Genomic DNA, 19,278 nt, shown 5'->3' on the forward strand with positions numbered 1-19,278 from the left:
TTAATGTAAATGAACCAAATCTTTTTCAAAGTATTTTCACTGGTGGTGTACGCTAAGCCTGAACAAAAGATATCTGAAACTTCTGAAGTTTGGTTGTTAGAAGTTGTAGCTATTACAATTGTAATTTTGGGACAAAATAGATAATGATTTAACACTCAGCTCAGCTGCCTGAAGCCACAGTCCTCACTCCTGTTATAAAGTGGGTAGAGTATGTCGGAAATTAGAATGAAACAATGCTGCTTTCGGCGCTTAGTGGTTGTAAATCATTTAGTTTAGGAAGACAACGTTTGGCATTCTTTGGGGTCCAACTAATTTGAATAAAGCAGGAAATGGGCTGAAACGTGAGGCACATCTGTCGACTGCTGCAGCAATTAACACAGGATCTTGAGTCGTGGTGCCGTTTTCTGGCAGTGCTCCTCGCTCATCTCCATGTCGAAATTTTCTGCTCCAGTTTGAGTGAGGTTCTCTAATTAAATCATTAAAAAGCACAGCATTTGCACAATATGCTCCGCTGCCTTCATTACAAAGCAATCACTCGTAATTTATTCACTCACAACGAAGGAGCGTCAGATTTGATTCGTTGTCTGCAGCTCTGTTTGTGTGAACGCTGAGTTAGTTCACATTCTTCTCTGTTTTGTATTATTCTTCCAGGCGGTGTGAAGGTGGACGCGCATGCTTTCACAGCTGTAAATTACTGAGGGATTGATGGATGCCTGGCGCCTAATGGAACTCAGGGATTACTTAGAGCCTTTGCTGGCAGAATTATATACGTGCTATATATGTGCTGTAAATGTGTATGTGGACACATGCAATTCAAGGGGACAAGCAAATATAGATAAAAAGTTTAAAATATTGGTTTAAATTATTCAGAACTTGTTTACTAAGGCAAGATATAACAACATAATACTTGTGCTGCCTGAAGACAGTTAGGCTATAATGCAGGTGTATGCCCACTACTATATTGTATAGCATGTAAGAACTGCTTTTGTTCCCCCAGGCTTTGCATCCCAGACTATGTGCAGTGTCGCGATGGGCAGGATTTATGAAGTGTGGCTGCTTCTGCTTCATGCTCCACTAGTCAGAATCCCTGCTTGCTCGTGATGTGGTTGGAGGCCCACAGGACATGCCACGCTCACCCCTCTCCGCCTGCTGCCTCACTGACACAGCCGCGCGCCTGGTCTCTGATATCCGAGCAAGGAAGTGGGCCTGTAGTAATAACTGGAGCACTAGCAGGCGCCCATTGGACACCACAGTGTAAAGAGAAGCTAGAGCGTATCATTTCATGGTGAGGTCACGGGGATTTGTCATGAGGAGTAGCAGGGGATCTCATGGTTGAGGGAATTTCACTTGAATGTTAAGGTTCAGGTTATAGCTAGAGACTAGAACAATAGAAGAGAAATGAGACGGATGGGCAAAAGCTTTGACATTCTTCTGTTTTTAGAAGGCATTTATTTGCAATTACACACCAGCAGTGACATCTAAGACTATATGAGTGGTGCTAGATAGACATATTCTTTGATCTTTGAAGTCTTACACATCGTTGCCTTCACCTCTCTTCAGCTCTTCAGCTGTCTAGACGCGGAGGAGAACTAATCTTCGTTACTCTGTGTCCCAGCTAGCCCGGCTGCACGCACGACCCCACCTCCCATCCGCTTAATCTCTTTGTCTCTCTTTATTCACAGAAGCACACCTTGTGAACATGAGCAGCCGAGCATCAGAGCAGCACTTCACAGACCCTACCCTCCCCCGTTCTCTAAAGGTAAGAGGAGGCAATGCACTGTATTGTCAGGCCTCACTCAATGCCATTTGTCAGGTGTTTTTTTCCCATGTCAGACTGGATCAGTGACTGCTGGTACGAGGTAATGGTATGTCCTAAATACTTGGTGTCAGGTGAACAGAAGTCTTGTTAAGTGCATATCCCCTTAACTTTATTTACCCGCAGAATCTTGGTGGTTTAGTTTGATTACAACTCAGGTTTACCACCATGAGAAGCTGAATCAGACTGTCTCAACTTGCACCATTAGTTATAATGTCCAATAATGCACTTTTTAGGAACAAACTGACGTACTTGCTTTTAATTATTCACACAATTTGCGCCTTAAAGTATTTTCTCAAGATTCTGTTTGAAGAAGAGGTCACAGAAAGAAAGATGAAAACTGTGTGTGTGTGTGTGTGTCTGAGAAACAGAGAGAGAGAAAGAGTGAGTAAAAAAAAAAGAGAGAAACAGACTCAAACAACTCACAACTGAACAAAAAGGTGAAGGCTGTTGCCAACTACTGCAAAAACCTTGAGGTTGGTTGTGTTAAGCTGCAGTATATACTTTAGTAACTCCCTTCTGAACAGGGAGAATGAATGCGTTTTTTATTTTACACCCACACGCAAACAAACAAAGTATAAACATGCCTTTTTGCTTCATAATTTAGCTCCATAGAGCGGATAGAAATTCGTTTTGTCATGGTAAACAGAACCACACACGTTCTTCTCTATGTTGGTGTAAATTTTAAAAAGCTGCAGCAATAAAAAAATCTTTATATTAACAAGTGGAAAGTAATGACTGTGTGTAACATCGGAATCACCATTTATATTCTGTGTTCTTCTACACATCCAAAAGGTCACACACAGTCAAGGTTCATACAGTGAAATTATAGCAGCCGTCCTCCTGATAAATCCTGAGCTCCACAGTGTCTAAAAAATTTATTTCAGAAGCTAAAAGTTTAATTCGTTTCCTCTGGAGAGTTTCCTCAGTCATTTCAAGTTTTTAGTTTTTCTGCTTAAATGACCCACATATTATGAAAAATGAATGCTAATTTTGCTTTGGGTCTGTGTTTGAATGTTTAAATCATAGATTGTAAAGATGACACAACGACAATTGTAGCCAAAACATCTTGATCACCCCCTGGTGGCTGGTTGCAGTATAGGCCATAAACCCCACCCCCTGCATGATTTGCCGGCTTCACACACACAACACAAATCATGTTTATCGTGGCTCGCATTAGTGTTCACACACAACGTGACAACGGGAATAAATACAACTCCTCCATTACTACAGATGTATGAACCCAAAAAAGACATTTATGTATGATTTATTTGCAATTAATGGATCAAACTGATGCTGAAATTCGATTTGTTAAAATTATTATGCCAGGCTTTGTCTCGGTCTGTCCGCAAGATGACAAGATTACAACTTTTAAAATTCATGTTTTCTGAATGAAGTTCAAGTCGATCAGGGCTATGCTATAACTTCTTTCATATTAAAGTACAACGATAGCTGGAATCAGGTAACTGACATATTTTCTGAACTTACCCAGTAGTTCAACTTTCTGAATTTTGCTTTTTTTTTTTATCTAAGTGATCTCCTGTTTTGTCCTGTCTGTATAAATAGGAAGTAGTCCCACAGAGCTTTGGCAGCTACAATAACAACTGTGTGGCTGGAAACACGGTAGCTTGGTACTGACAATAAATCAATGTTTTAATCCCAAAAAATACAAATAAAAAGTTAATTTAATAAAAGCAATTAACGCTGAGCTCCTCCTGCTGGTAAACAGCTCCATTTTCAGAATCCTGTCTGACTGCGGGTGTTTAAAAGTCGTCGGTGACGTCCAGACAGTCTGAACACTGATAGGCTATTGCGACACAGCGTCACATGAAAAGTTGAACGATTTCAACTCCTGCGATGGAGCGTTGCACACGATATTTTGCATGGTCACGCATTTCGCATCGGCTCCAGTGCGCTGGCAGGAAAAAACGTCCCTCTGTGTCTTTGTATTGACTTTGTATGCACCGCGCCCAACACTGGCATCGTGTTGTGTGAAACAAGCATTAGTGTATGGGACATGGGCCAAACATAAAAATTGTAAGTATGCATATGTATGAATTACTGTGAAGTGGGAGGAAGTAGAGATGCGCTGTCCATCTATATATTCTGTTAGGTAAGATTTTAGCATTTTAAAGGTGCTGCAGAATGCTGAAGTTCATTCGTATTTAGGGTTTCTACTAGAAAATGTTTACATGCTTTAATGTTCAAAAAACATATTTCTCTCATACTGTCCACTGCTTCAGCAACTCTTTTCTCCCTCTTTCTGAACACTCAGTTTTAGCTCCTTTCGCTTTAAGGGCCCCTCCCGGAAAGCCCACTTGCTTGGCCAACTTCCCCAAGTACAGACAAGGGGAGGGTGTAAACGGCACCGCTCTGAATCAAGGCCTGCTATGCGAGACATGGGCTGCGTTCGAAAAAGTCTTTTTTACTTAGGAAGGTTCCTAACTGAGTGAAGTAAACCGGAAGTATTTCAGTGGCAGCCATGATAAGAGCTGTTCAGATTCTCTAAAAGCTAAGGAAAGGTGCCTCAATGCTTCCTTTCATATCTCCTTTAGCATAGGGTGCACCAGACCATCCTTTCTGAAAGGAAGGGATGGTCCGGATGCCGTCCCACAATTCCTTGCGGCGGCAACATTTAAAGCGGCGTACGTTCTCAGACTTAAACTATAAAATCCATCAACCATGTTTAGCAAGATCCTTGCAAAACAGAAGCACATTATCATACTTTAATAAGACTCACAATTACCTTCTTTCTTTTGGTTTGTTTTCTTTTGGCTTTTTTGTAATCTAATACTGTTTCAACACCGTTTTATGTTTCGGGTTGTTGAAATAAGCCATTAAGTGTTTTCTACAATAAAAAATAAATAAATCACCAACCATGATGGATAAAGGAGGTTGATCACCATGTAAGTTACCATTGGCTATTAAGCCTTTTCTCTCTTATGCCATAACTTGCTAATATATATCTTTAACTGTCAACAATAACTGAGACCCATGCGAGCTGTTACTGGTCTTGTAACGTGATCAAAGGAGGATAATGTTGCAGCGTGTAACCTCACGTTATGTACTGCAGCCTTCAGCAAATTAATTTTACTTGACACCCTTGCCTTAATAAAGGCAAAGATCATGCTGGAAAACCTCTACAGTAGGCGTTTCCTACATACTGATTTATTTGTGGCGGCCTGCCACATTATCAACGCTGATTTTCAATTGATTTTGTTACTATTTAAAATGGGTAAAATCGTATTTGATGACAGAGCGCTGCACAGTGCATATATTCTTTCAGCATCTCCTCTCGCCCCGTCGCTCCCTCTCTCCAATCATCACCGATCCTCCACCATCTTTAATACTGGGTGCCAGACACTGTGGTTTGTAGGCCTGTCCAGGTCTTCGTCTAACCATTAGATGACCAGGTGATGGTCAAAGCTGAAAATTGGACTCATCAGAGAAGATGACCTTACTCCTCTACAGTCCAAAACGTATGGTCTTTTGCAAACTTTAGCTTGGCTTGTCTTTGCTTCTCATTGTTGAAGGGCTTTTTTCTAGCTTCGCACAAATTCAGCCGTGCCCCAAGGAGCCGGTTTCGAACAATCCTCGCCGTGCACCTCCCCAGCTGCTGTTCGCCATTCTTTTTGTAAATCACTTGATGTCATCCTACGGTGATTGGTCGATTCAGCGCATTGACAGGTGATGTTGGGTTGCAGTGAAAAAAAAAAGTTTTGCACAAAAAAGTTTTTGAGTGATATTTGAATGACTTGGCCGTCATCCTGGTCAGTGGACAATTGTTTTCGCCCTCTACTAGTCTGTAGCTTGTTGTCCAAAATGTTTTATGTTTGACCTTGTTCTTATGAAGTGCCGTCTTGATGATGGAAGCAACCTGACACTCACTATATCCTTCTGCCAGTAAAGCCAGAATTGAACCCTTCTTTTCAACTCTTTAAGCCTGTTTAATTGTCCTTTTTCTGTTCAGATTACCTTTGAGGTGCTACTGGCACTGCTTTTGCCATCCAGCAAGAGGATAGTGATGACCACAGCAGTGTTTTTTATACTTTTTCTTGTTAAGTAAAATTTGGCTCAAGTGATCACTTAATCAGTACCTCATTAAGTAGAATGAGGTGTACCTGTGTTGGATGTTAACAGCCACTGGAAGGGAATGGTTTCTATAAATGTAGAGATACTGATTTAAGACAAATATGGGGTGGTCTCTTAATTTTTCCAGAGCTGTAGATGGTAGGAAAATCAGAGACCACAAAAATAGTAGGTGAAGGAATCACCTTGAGAAAACACACATATAGCGATTAGAAAGGATTGCGATTCTGATTTGTTAAAGGGTCTGACCTTCTGATTTTCTTTCTTTCTAAGAAGAATGTAAGTCTTGCTATAGTGAGCAAAACCGGTTTTTGTTCCAGACTGTAAATGTGTTTATTTTTTGCTTTAAAGTTGGGCATTTGAACAGGGTTGTTTGGAGATTGACTTTCTTTTGGAGCCAGTCTCAAGTGGCCGTTCAATGAAATTCAGTTTTTTCAGCCCCAGAGGTTGCCGCTTAGTCTATACGCTATATATAATATATATTTCGTACATAGCTGTACCATTTGCAGTGATCACTCCGCACTAGTCCTTTAAATATGGTCAATTCAAAAGGAATGAATGATTTCATCTCATATCTTTCTGAATAGATAGAAGAAGCATTAAGGGTTTCCTACATTTGCTTATATTTGTTATTACACTATGATTTATTTAACATAGTAGTATAGAGTTAAAGAGATTGAGGGGCAAATGAGGTAAATTGTTTTTCCAAGCTCAAGGCAGTCATTCACACATAAAGCAGGTAATGATGTAAGAGATGGGTGAGTGAATGATGGGAACATAAAATGACTGTAATAGAGAGAAGATTAGCCTGCCTGCTTTCTTGGGATCGTGTCTTAGCACCAGAGTACCTGCCTCAGAACGAGGTCAGGGACATGAGCTGAAAAACCTTTCAGACAGCTGCGATTGTGTAGACACCTGAACATGCAGCGCTACCTAGTTTGACTGTGGCAAATTGTTTCTACAACAATTAAAAAAGATGGCACCTTCAATTAGGCGCTCTCATTGTCATTATGGCTTGTTGTTTCTTCCTGGATGTGACAGACAGCAGCCAGGGGGTGGAGGCTTGTGTGTAGGTGTGTATACAGTCGATGCGGTCAAGTGTGTTGGGCTGACAGATGTGTGCATACGTATGTGTGGTTAAGAGTGTCAGGTAAGTTGTTATGCTGTAGAGCAAAGCAGTCAGGGGATGTACATGTGCAGATGTCTCTGTTTCTATGTTGATGGGGTTAGATGTACTGTTTGCTTGCACAGCACAGTGCGTGTGTGTGTGTGACATGTGTGTGTGTGACGTGTGTGTGTTGAAGTGTTTAGCTGCTGTCAGATGGGCTGCCTCTTTAATCTGTGCAGACAGCTTTGTAATTGGAGCACTGCATGAAGAGGGGGGACCTGCAGCTGATAGTACACCCACAGTCTGAAAGATGGAGAAATAATAGAGGTGGAGGATGGGTGTATGTGTGTTTCTGTGGTGATGGGGGGGCGTTGGGGGGTTGGGGTTCAGAGTACAAGGACTGGCGGCAGAAGTCCCGGGGATCAGGGTCCTCGGTCCGTCACCAAGGCAACAGCATCATTGTCTGGGTCGATTCACTCGATCCCCGCCTGTTCACCCACTCAATCTGGTCAAAACCAATTGAGTGCCTTTTTGAATAGATTCCAATGGCAGCCATAAGAGCCTGCTCGATTTTCATTTCAATGCATTTGAAACGCATTTCAAACTGTTTCACTTCCAATTCCCTCCCATCACAGGGTCCACCATAATGTGGTCCTCTCCTTTGGTCCAGGCCTCTTCCCCTGAGTACAGCCACGGCACAGGAGATGAACTCACCAGACAGGTGCAATACTGCTCAGAATGACAATTTGCCTTTTGGAAATCAGCCTCTGGCTCCATTGTGTTCCCTGAAATTGAGTTAGGCCATCAGCAGACACTCAACAACTCCCTCCTGTCCCCTCCTCCCACCTCCCTCACTCTGTCTCTGTCAGGTCCTTTAATGTTAAAGCGGAGGACAGTGCTTCAATTTGAAAGTGTTCACAATAGGAGCATATTTTAAATTGGAAGAGCATTGCATATAATGCAACTGTTAGGGAGTCTTTCATAAAGGTTGTAATGAAAAGACTGGGTCACATGCAAGTGAACAGGCAGCAATATTCATTTTCATGTGCAGAAATGGTATCAGTGCAGTCTGATTGCATAATTGTATGTGATACTAAAGAGACAGGTAGGGCTAGAAAAAAATACTGTCACCCTTTTGCAATAAAAGAAGAAATTAATTATTTAAAATAATAAAGCCCGAGCATTGTTCTGTAACTAAAGTATCCCATAATGTCCTGAAGCAAACACATAGTCCATATATCTTTGGCTTGCTTGGCTTGCAGCAACTCTTGAGACATAATTTATGGCCAGGTCAGGCAGTGTGCAGTGATCTGCTAGTTTGCCCACAGACAGGGTCCTTGGTCAAGCCTAATTAACTACTGCATCAGAAAGCAAATGAGTTATATATCAGTAGAAGCTGTTGAAAGGTCTATCTGTCTCAGGTCATCCTGTAGAACATATGGTCATAGATTTACTGTATTGCACAGGTAGGAGAACTGACTTAGTTACTGATGCAGTGAGGCTTACAGTAGTGCAATGGTAGCAGGAAGGCAAAAGCGGGAATCCAATGGACCGCTCAATTCACTTAATTGCCTGACCAAGTACAACTTATTCGCAGCCACTCCGAGCTTTTACATTAGATATGGAAAAATAGTGAATGTTTTAGTTTGGAAAATGTACAGTCATCTGAGACAGTCACTTTATGTCCACATTCAGTCGCCTATTCTTCATCAGTATTCAGTATTTGTTTACCACAGCCACTACAGATTAAAAACATCGTCCTACTTCCATGATGAACAGTTAAATGCATTTAGAGTAATTTGACCATTATGCTTACTGATGACAAATGTATACAGTGTCTGAATGAGATTTTTTAATTCTATGTTTTAGAATGTTATTCCTCTATGTGCAAGGTACCATTCATAGCAATGTATAGTGAAGATCCAAGTATTCATTCTTATTTATTGAACACAGTGAAAAGTCAATTGATGTCGGCTCTGAACAAGTTTTGACTGAAGAGTCTTATCTGAAAGCCCAGTATGTGCACACATTTACTAATGAGATTATTATGCATTATACTGCAGCTCTCCAACATTCACTGATTTTGCATGATTGTGGATTGTTTTATTTGATGTGATTCTGCTTCTCTAACTAAGTGGTACCCTGTACTTTGAGAAGAAGAAGAATTTAAAAATGCTGACAACAAAAGGGTCTGGACTGGAAAACTGTCATCTAGAATGAGAGTGGAAATGAGCTATGAGAGAGCGGCTAATTACTTGTCTTCTACTTTCAACATTGTTGAACTAACTAACTGAGACTCTACTAGCATCATAGTTTTCCATTTATTTATAGTTTGTTGTTTGTTTGTTTGCACTGTCATTGTTTACCATGGGAATTGGGTCTGCAGATACGTGGTCATACACAAAAGCATTGGTCAAATTAAAATTTTGACCTGATGGTGCTGGATGGAGAGTTAAGGGGTGACGACCAAAATTGCTACACTTGATCCTCCATGACCATGAATTTACACACAATTAAAAAAAAACATTTTATGTGGCTAGTAAAAATACATTACATAAACCCCAATACATAAATTCTTTATACATCTAAAGCCAGAGTTCTCTGTGTGCAGTCCAGAAGTAGATAAAACATAAATATTTACCTCATTAGGTCTTATTAGGACTTACTGTATTTTGAAGGATGCAAGTATAACTTTATTTACATTGTATATGCAGATTTGCTTTTCTCTTGATGTGTGATAATTATTATTGTTAGACTATTAGTGCTGAATTGAGCAGACAATGACTCAGTCATCATAAATGAATCAAGAATGAATTCACAACAATTGTGTTGTAAATTTTATAGCTTTCGGTTTCTGACTCTTTATCAGAGAAAACAAACATGCAGACATTAACTTGCATTTTTTTGGAAATGGTGATGGGAATACTAACATTTAATCAATGAAAATAAATATTACTTTTACCCCTACAAATAGTTATCACCAAATCACCATTTTTTTATTAGATTATAGAGATGCACTGATTTTCTTGGTTGATTTCCAATTTTTTAAAAGTCTGACCTGCCAATTGCAAGAGACAAGAGCTATAATTGGCAGCATACATAACAATGTTTGTAACTTTTCTGTATTTGGTTCCCCATTAGCACCAGCATAAGCATTGTCTATTCTTCCTGGGCTCCATTCAGTTATGTTCATAACAGAGATCCACACAAGTCTTTGAGCAAGAGTCCAAGTCAAGTCTGATTTCTTTTAAGGACGAGTCTCAAGTCAAATCTGAAGTCAGTGTGTGTGTGACTTAAGTCGGACTCGAGTCCGAGTGTCAAACTCGAGTCCCCATATCTGGTTCATAATAAAACAGTGACTATTACAATAACTTTTTCGCTGTTTCTATTAGGTTATTTTTTATAATAAGTCTACTTAATTCTTATCCCACCTTATTTTAGTTTTTAGTCACAAACTATTAAACCCGTATCTTGCTTTTTTCTTAAAAGACACACACCTACACCAGTCTCTCTCTCTCAGTCGCTCTCTCCCTGTATGTGTCTGCTCTGTTAAGTTGCACACACAACTTGTGTTTCTGGGGCAACTTTTTCCACCTGCAAATCCATTTTCACAGCAGCAGGTGTGCCGCATGTGGAGGAGGCTTGTTGTTAATGACGGAGCCCATCAGAACAATTAAAACCAACGTGGTGCCGAATGAAATCGACACTAACAAGTGTGTTCACTGTTTACCTGGTCTGTGCTTGTAATATACAGTGGGTACGGAAAGTATTCAGACCCCTTTAAATTTTTCACTCTTTGTTTCATTGCAGCCATTTTCCAAAAATCAAAAAAGTTCATTTTATTTCTCAGTAATGTACACTCAGCACCCCATCTTGACAGAAAAAAACAGAAATGTAGAAATTTTTGCAAATTTATTAAAAAAGAAAAACTGAAATATCACATGGTCATAAGTATTCAGACCCTTTGCTCAGTATTTAGTAGAAGCACCCTTTTGATCTAATACAGCCATGAGTCGTTTTGGGAAAGATGCAACAAGTTTTTCACATCTGGATTTGGGTATCCTCTGCCATTCCTCCTTGCAGATCCTCTCCAGTTCTGTCAGGTTGGATGGTAAACGTTGGTGGACAGCCATTTTCAGGTCTCTCCAGAGATACTCAATTGGGTTTAAGTCAGGGCTCTGGCTGGGCCATTCAAGAACAGCCACGGAGTTGTTGTGAAGCCACTCCTTGTTATTTTAGCGGTGTGCTTAGGGTCATTGTCTTGTTGGAAGGTAAACCTTCGTCCCAGTCTGAGGTCCAGAGCACTCTGGAAAAGGTTTTCGTCCAGGATATCCCTGTACTTGGCCTCATTCATCTTTCCCTCGATTGCAACCAGTCGTCCTGTCCCTGCAGCTGAAAAACACCCCCACAGCATGATGCTGCCACCACCATGCTTCACTGTTGAGACTGTATTGGACAGGTGATGAGCAGTGCCTGGTTTTCTCCACACATACCGCTTAGAATTAAGGCCAAAAAGTTCTATCTTAGTCTCATCAGACCAGAGGATCTTATTTATCACCATCTTGGAGTCCTTCAGGTGTTTTTTAGCAAACTCCATGCGGGCTTTCATGTGTCTTGCACTGAGGAGAGGCTTCCGTCGGGCCACTCTGCCATAAAGCCCTGACTGGTGGATTGCTGCAGTGATGGTTGACTTGCTACAACTTTCTCCCATCTCCCGACTGCATCTCTGGAGCTCAGCCACAGTGACCTTTGGGTTCTTCTTTACCTCTCTCACCAAGGCTCTTCTCCCCCGATAGCTCAGTTTGGCCGGACGGCCAGCTCTAGGAAGGGTTCTGGTCGTCCCAAACGTCTTCCATTTGAGGATTATGGAGGCCACTGTGCTCTTAGGAACCTTAAGTGCAGCAGAAATTTTTTTGTAACCTTGGCCAGATCTGTGCCTTGCCACAATTCTGTCTCTGAGCTCTTCAGGCAGTTCCTTTGACCTCATGATTCTCATTTGCTCTGACATGCACTGTGAGCTGTAAGGTCTTATATAGACAGGTGTGTGGCTTTCCTGATCAAGTCCAATCAGTATAATCAAACACAACTGGACTCAAATGAAGGTGTAGAACCATCTCAAGGATGATCAGAAGAAATAGACAGCACCTGAGTTAAATATGAGTGTCACGGCAAAGGGTCTGAATACTTATGACCATGTGATATTTCAGTTTTTCTTTTTTAATAAATTTGCAAAAATTTCTACATTTCTGTTTTTTTCTGTCAAGATGGGGTGCTGAGTGTACATTACTGAGAAATAAAATGAACTTTTTTGATTTTTGGAAAATGGCTGCAATGAAACAAAGAGTGAAAAATTTAAAGGGGTCTGAATACTTTCCGTACCCACTGTATCCACCGTGTCTTTGTCTTCTAACATCATACAAGATAACGTCTCTCTCTCTCTCTCTCTCTGTCTCTCTGACAATTCTGGTCACCGGCCGATCGATCGATGCATCTTTATTAGCTTGGCATAGGTTGAAGGAACACATCTACAGTATTTTCTTTCATGTATCACGGTTAAGACTGGATTTTTGTGAATGTTCTCCTTCAGCACACCCCAACATAAATGATCTGTGTGGACATGAGCTCTACCAGTGTCATTCTCTTGCAATCAAATATGTTATTGTCTCAGACAGTATTATCTTATATGTTCCCTCGGGCACATTTTCAAAACTGGATAATTGCATTTTTCGAGTTTGTTTGAATTTCAGATTTTTCTTCCAGTATGCAGGTGCTGGAATCTAAATGCAATTACTTGAGAAGTGAATGGGAATGCTCTAGACCAAAGTAATACATCAATGTCAAGCAGGACTGAGATCTGCTGGTGAAATATGATTTTCTCTCTATCTGTAGAAATAAGTTCCCAACTCAGTAAAATGAAAATAAACTGCTATATTTGCCAGCCACGACCCATTTACCAGATGGTGGATAGTGGGTAAATTGATTTAAAAAAGAAGAAGAAATAACTTGATGTGCCTCACATCTACAGGAAGTAGTGAAGAATATGCTAGGTCCACAGTAAGGCAAAGACATTACACATGGATATGGAGCTCCAGGACTCCATGTTCTTTACGAGTGAATACGTTTATTGAGAGAAATTGTATTTGCAGTTTCATCTCTCTAGTGACTGAGCTTCATACCGCTGTTCAGAGAGAAGCAAGTTTATGTATGTGTTTCAATATTAAATCCAGCTCACTAACACTTGAATGGCCTTGCTGCAACACAGACAAATGTTATAAACTGCAATGATGATAGTAATAACAATTTGTGAAACTCCTGCAGTGCAGAAAAAAGCTAAAGCGCATTACATGTACATCTGTTGTAAAGAGCACGTCATTCTCTCTCTCTGTCTCTCATATCTTTGCTGTGTCTCTCACTCGGCACTCAGATCAGATAGCACCAAAATGTCATAAAAAAAGTAACTACCTAACTCCAGACGTGTTATTATGTTGGTGTTCAATGAACGTTAAAATAAAATAATTGGAGTCCAAAAAAAATTAATGGCATTTCTTTTTTTTTTGCACTTTTTTGGCTCTTACCCCTAATCACTTCCCCACATCACCTCAACCACAGGTTATTAACCTTCGCTCATGTACAACCTGTATAAACCTTAAGGGGGCTAGTAACCTGAGTGAAGCTCACTTAACTGAGACAAAGTGCAAATCCCACTTAAGAGCTTTCTTTTCCATTGTGTACTCCTGCTCGTCCTCACGTGTGGGTTGATTTCAAATGCCACCTGTCTACACACCTTTATGTTTTCTGGGTTTACTTGTAATGCTGAAAAAAAACATCTTTCCAAGAATAGTTTTATTCTCTGTAACAGACTGAGGCATCAACAATAACAATGGCTTGAAATAAGGCAGGAAGGTAATTGAATTTTGATGCCAAACCACTGACTTGCATAATGGTGGGCTTTTATTATCCCGCCTACTTCTTTCTTTTCAGTGATAGAGTAGAGCTGAGAGAATGGGGATGACCTGCAACAAGGATCCCTGGCTGGACTCAAAGCCTGTGGTACCCCTACTTTCAATATTATTTCATGCTCATGTGCTTTATCTGTATATCCTCATTTGTTTTCAGTTTAATTGAGCTCAGCTCAACCTTGTGCATCTCTGTTGAAGGCCAGCACTGCCCAAGTGTAGTCTGTTCCATTGTTGTTTTGTTTCTTGTGAAGTGCAGAACTGGGCTATAACTGATGATTATTTTATTGATTAAAAGATGTTATTTTAGATTAATCTGTTGATTATTTATTTTCAAACATTTAGCCCATGAAATATAAAAAGCAGTGAAAAATACCCATCTTATCCCGAGGTAATGTCTGAGGTAACAGAATGAAGTAGCAAAGTCTGACATTTGAGAAGCTGGAACCAGATAATGTTTTTGAATCATTTTTGGTTGATAAATCCAAATTCAACCAAAAAATGAACCAATCAATCAACTAATATTTTCAGTACTAGACCAGATAGAGCAGTTCTTCTATAAAGTTGATCACTCCTTATGACATTCATAGAAACGATCCTTCACAGTATTGTACACTGTCTGTCCAGTCCACACTGTTATTGATTCTTCCAACAGGAAGTACTCTTGGCTGCAGGGTCATTTCGATAACAGCAAGGTTCAAAGAGAGCACAGGAAAGCCAATTCTTGGCTTTCTTTGTTGCTCATTTCTCTATTTATTTCGCTCTCTCTCGCTCATTCTTTCTCTCCCTTACAGAACACATTCACACGGCACAGCTGTGGGTTGTGGAGAGAAAAAAATATTTTCATTCCTCATTGTGTCTTGAACCATTTTGCATGCACAAAACTCCTTATTTGGAATTTTAAATTAGTACTTTATGGATAAAACATTGTTTTATTGAAAAGAAGTATGTTTGTAGCATACTTTCTAATAGGCCAGTACTGTAGCCATAACCTGCCAGCTGGCAAGGTTCTGTTGAGTTAATAAATTATGATGGAAGAAAAATTATTTCACTTTTTACCTGATCAGCATTCATGATTCTGCTGATGTGGATGTGGTTATACAGTAACTAAAAGAATGGAAAATGTCATCCATCAAAATGCATCAAGAATCATTTTGTAATCGTAGCGTCATGACAGATACCCAGGAATCCCAATCCTTGCTTAGCTTCTTTAATTCGTTATGTGCATGAGGGCATGTCACTGCTTTAAATGTTTGTTAGAAATGTGATGTATTAAAGCACTTGGGTTGCAGGAGTTTGATCATAGATGTATGTATGCAGTTTGATGTGGCTAGGTTACAGTATGTGCTGCAGTGTATCTTCTTTAGCTCAGCTGCATGCATGTCAACTTGTTGAGATCGGTGGTTGTGTTTCCAGGCAAACATTAGTTGTGACACAGCCCCTGTTACTATGTGTCAGCCTGCTGACTTCTTCAGAAATGTAGATATATTTTGACAGGGGCCAGATATGTGTAGACAGCTAAAACACATATCAGAACTACAATATTATGATGCTAGATGTAAGTCTTATCAGTTGTTCTGAATTTATCTGAATGCTGCAATGTTGGTAGTGTTTTTACAGCATATGTGTGTGTGCGTGTTAGTGAGAGGATAATGAGTGACAGATATAGTGTGAGAAAAGAGGAAAGACAAGAAAAAAAGTTTCATACATCCTTAATTGTCTTCCTCAGCCAACATCAAATAGAGCAGTACATGGCGTTTGAGATGGCATCATGAAAGAGACTTCATCCATAATTTCAAATGCGGCCCAACAATGTGCTGTGGACAGTTGAATAAATACATAAAAAATACATAAATCAGGCAGAGGAAACACGATAACAGGACAGAGACAGAAAAGTAGAGAGCGAGTCTGTGTGCTAAAAGAGTGGCGTCACAGCTCACAATTACTGAAGTTAAACTAATCATCACCAAGAGATGAACTAATGATGGATGGAAGCAGTGCTGTACTCATCATTTGATATTTCCTATGACTCCTATGATGCTGTTTGGTTCCTTTCTCTCTCGCCCAATGGAAACTCTTTGTTCAAGGAAACAATTTGTTTAATTACCCCCAGCGGTGGAGCCAATTAACAATTTAAACTCAATTGAGTCTTAAGTATGAATTTTTTGCTTGAAGTCTGATAATGATGTGGCCCAGACAGGAGCCCCTGTGGTGAGTACAGTCATTCATATGGAGGATTGCTTACGTCTTTAATTAATCTCTGTGGCTGTTTCCACCACAAATAAACTACAGTCAGCCGCTCAAATTATTTTTTTAGCTTCAACATACTTTTTTACATTATATAGATATATAGAGTAAGATTATACTTAAGAAACAATCACAGTATTTTTGATAACACTGCCTTTTATAGAACCTTAAATTTTTTTTGAGTGAGTGTGAGTGTTTGTGGGTGAGAAAGTCAAACTAAATTTCCTCTCTGGGAGCTTCCCCTCTGAACCGACAGTGTCTGATTCCACTCAGTGTAGCAGCACCAACAGGCTGATTCTTCATTCAGTCTGCCAAAAGCTACATCCCATTACAGCTGTTTTTAAGCAGCTGATTTCCAGTGATATCAATGGGCTACTTCATCAACGCTTTCAAATATAAACAAGAAACAGCTATTCTAGAGTATTGCTGCAGCTACAGACAGGTTGTCCTTGCCAATAAATGAAAAACTGTTGTGCAAGACTAATTGACTTCTGGCAACTTGTCTGTAGAGTTGCTGCCAGTGTGTGTATATGCATAATAATGTTAGTGAGCACAACAACTACTGGATAAAGAAACACCTACAGTGACAGCCAATTTGACTATTAGCATTATAATTTGTTTTTGTGAATGACCTCAAGCCTTAAAGGGATTTGGTTATGCACTTTTTTTTATGCATCATGACTCCATGTTGGGCCATAATGGCAACTCAAAATATACCCTGCTCTTCTTACCCTTTCCTAACACTTATTACGCAGAAATATCAGAAACACACTTGTAGCATTTGTAGATATCTGACCAAGAGCATTTTGTGGAACACAGCTGATATACTTGGGTAATTGTCCTTTCTCTAAACCCCTCCTCTAAACAGTGATTGTCCAATGATTGCTTTGCAACCATAACTAGGCAGGCTTGTCACCCTTCATATTTCTCCACATCCCCATGCAGTGTTCAAAGGGCTTGATACACAGCATCAAAAGAGTTAAAGACATGTGCCCTTTTCCCTTTTTTTGCCTTTCCAAAACCAAAACAATGAAATTGTAAGAAATGGATCAAACAGTTTGTTTGTTCTCACCTAAGCTGCACAAGTTACAATGCCAGGCTAACTAGCTTAACCCAGACTTCAGACTTCCAAGGCCGAGGGGCCTTTCATGTCTTCTGCATGGATCATAACATTTTTGAAATGAGTAAGCTGGAAACATTACAGAAGTCAACTGGAGACAGCGCTTTCAGTCAACTCATGGAGCTAATGTTAGCTTAAATAGCTAGCTTATTACAGCTGATAAAGTTTGCCAGCAACAAACACTTCAAATAACGAATTGGCGGTCACCAGCAAGTAATAAGCTGCTTTTGTCTGCCTCTGTCTGATGATTTTAGAGTTTTCTATGTGAGTATAGAAAGCTTTAATGGAGTAGGAACAGTAACCAAGGGGGTGGGGCTTAGCAAATGGTCAGTTTAAGGATATAATATTACAACATTCAAACACATTGGTGTACTGCCAATACGTGCCTCTTTCTCTACTTATACTTGAGTGAGTATTGTGGATAGTGACTTTACATTGATTTTATGAAATTAATTATTGATATAACATACAGTAGGCTACTTACAAGTGTTTTATCACTTTTCAAGTTATGATACTTGAGCTGTTTAAGGCTTCAGTAACTATTTGCATTAGCCAGGGCAGATAAAAGCATCAGGACTTGGACTGTGATGTAACCAAAACATATTCTTTCCCTCATTTTAATTCGCCCTGACAAACACCTCGTGCCAGACCGCTCTCCTGATTATACAATGCTAAAATGAGGTGAAATGCAGTGTGAAGAGAGGGCTCTGCATGCAAGATTAAAGCGATGTTGATTTCACAGAAAGAGGAGGTTGTCTGGAGTTTAACAAGTCAGGGACACACACCCATAAACACACAACACTGGGGCTGTTTCAGGTCAGGACTACAAAGAATAATGTTGGTCCCAATGGGCTCGAATTGTGGATTCCCTTCTGCCACTTCTGTCTCACAAACTCTTTGCCTTTTACCGCCCCCTCTCCCACTACTTCCCCAAACCAAATCCCCTGCCACCTAGCCTCTTACTCATCCTCTGTCTCCTTTCTTCATAACCTTTATTTTTCTCTCTGCCTTCTATTCTCAGCCAACAGCATTTGTTTTTTTTATTTCATTGTACCCTTTCAGCTCCCCTCAAGCCTCATCTCTCCTTCTTACCGATCTCTGTCCATCTTGTCTTTTGATTATCTTTGCTTTCACACTGATCAAATAACATCTACGTATAGATCTTTATGGTTGGTCAATATGAGGAGTAATCCTGTGAGACAATAATTACCATTTGAGATTTTCTATTCAGTATAGGCCTTATACTGAGGTAACCATCTCTTTAATATCTCTATTAAAGAGAGAGTAGTAATTTGCATCAATATTATGTTCAGTGATTTGTCTGTAGTGGTTTATATCCGTTTTCTGTTTTACTGTATTATTATTTCCTTTCCCTCTCATTTCTATTCTCTTTGTCCCCTGCCATCCCATTTATCCCCTACTATCTGTATTGTATTTTCTCCTTGTTATGCTTTGTTTGTTCTGTTTTTCCTGTTTTATTTTGAAGTTGTCTTGTATTGCCTCCTGTCAGTGTTGCTTGTGTTGTCACCTGTGCCTCGTTTGCCACCTCTCTTTTTGTGTGTTTAAGACTGTCTTTGTCTTTTTTGTTGTGGGATTGTTGGTTTGGATGTGTTGTCTGGTGCCCCTGTATTCCGTGCTGTGTTTTGGATTACCTTTGGATTTTCTGTTACTTTAGTCATTGTTTGTTTTCCGGACTGCCTGCTTCTTCACGCTGCTAAGTTTAACTCACCCTTTTGTAAATAAACACTGAACTGCCGCGCTTTAGTGTCTACATTCTGGGTCCAAATAGGTTTTCTGTGTTATACTGGGGAACCTTAACATTGTCAGGTTTTTGATTTTGCCCAAAAATACACTCATTCCTCTCCAATATTTTATTATAAATACTTTCTCACTCTTGACCATGATTTTTTTGATCTCACATTTCAATTTTATTTAACATGCG

At 39.9% G+C, this 19,278-nt stretch overlaps 1 protein-coding gene across 2 annotated transcripts in view; it reads left to right on the forward strand.

The window, feature by feature from the left end:
• The window catches only part of ncanb (neurocan b), a 187,216-nt gene that overhangs the window by 4,249 nt on the left and 163,689 nt on the right, over positions 1–19,278 (forward strand). Inside the window, exons 2-3 of one of the 2 annotated variants that reach the window (XM_038716258.1) lie at positions 998–1,285; positions 1,683–1,759. The gene's annotated coding sequence lies outside the window, so the exon portion shown is untranslated. The remainder of the gene's footprint in view (positions 1–997; positions 1,286–1,682; positions 1,760–19,278) is intronic. The other variant, XM_038716259.1, reaches the window with a different exon arrangement.

The sequence above is a fragment of the Micropterus salmoides genome, unplaced genomic scaffold, assembly GCF_014851395.1.
Source record: "Micropterus salmoides isolate LMB-PRFRI ecotype aquatic unplaced genomic scaffold, ASM1485139v1 Ms_hic_scaffold_13, whole genome shotgun sequence".
In the NCBI taxonomy this organism is placed as follows: Eukaryota; Metazoa; Chordata; class Actinopteri; order Centrarchiformes; family Centrarchidae; genus Micropterus; species Micropterus salmoides.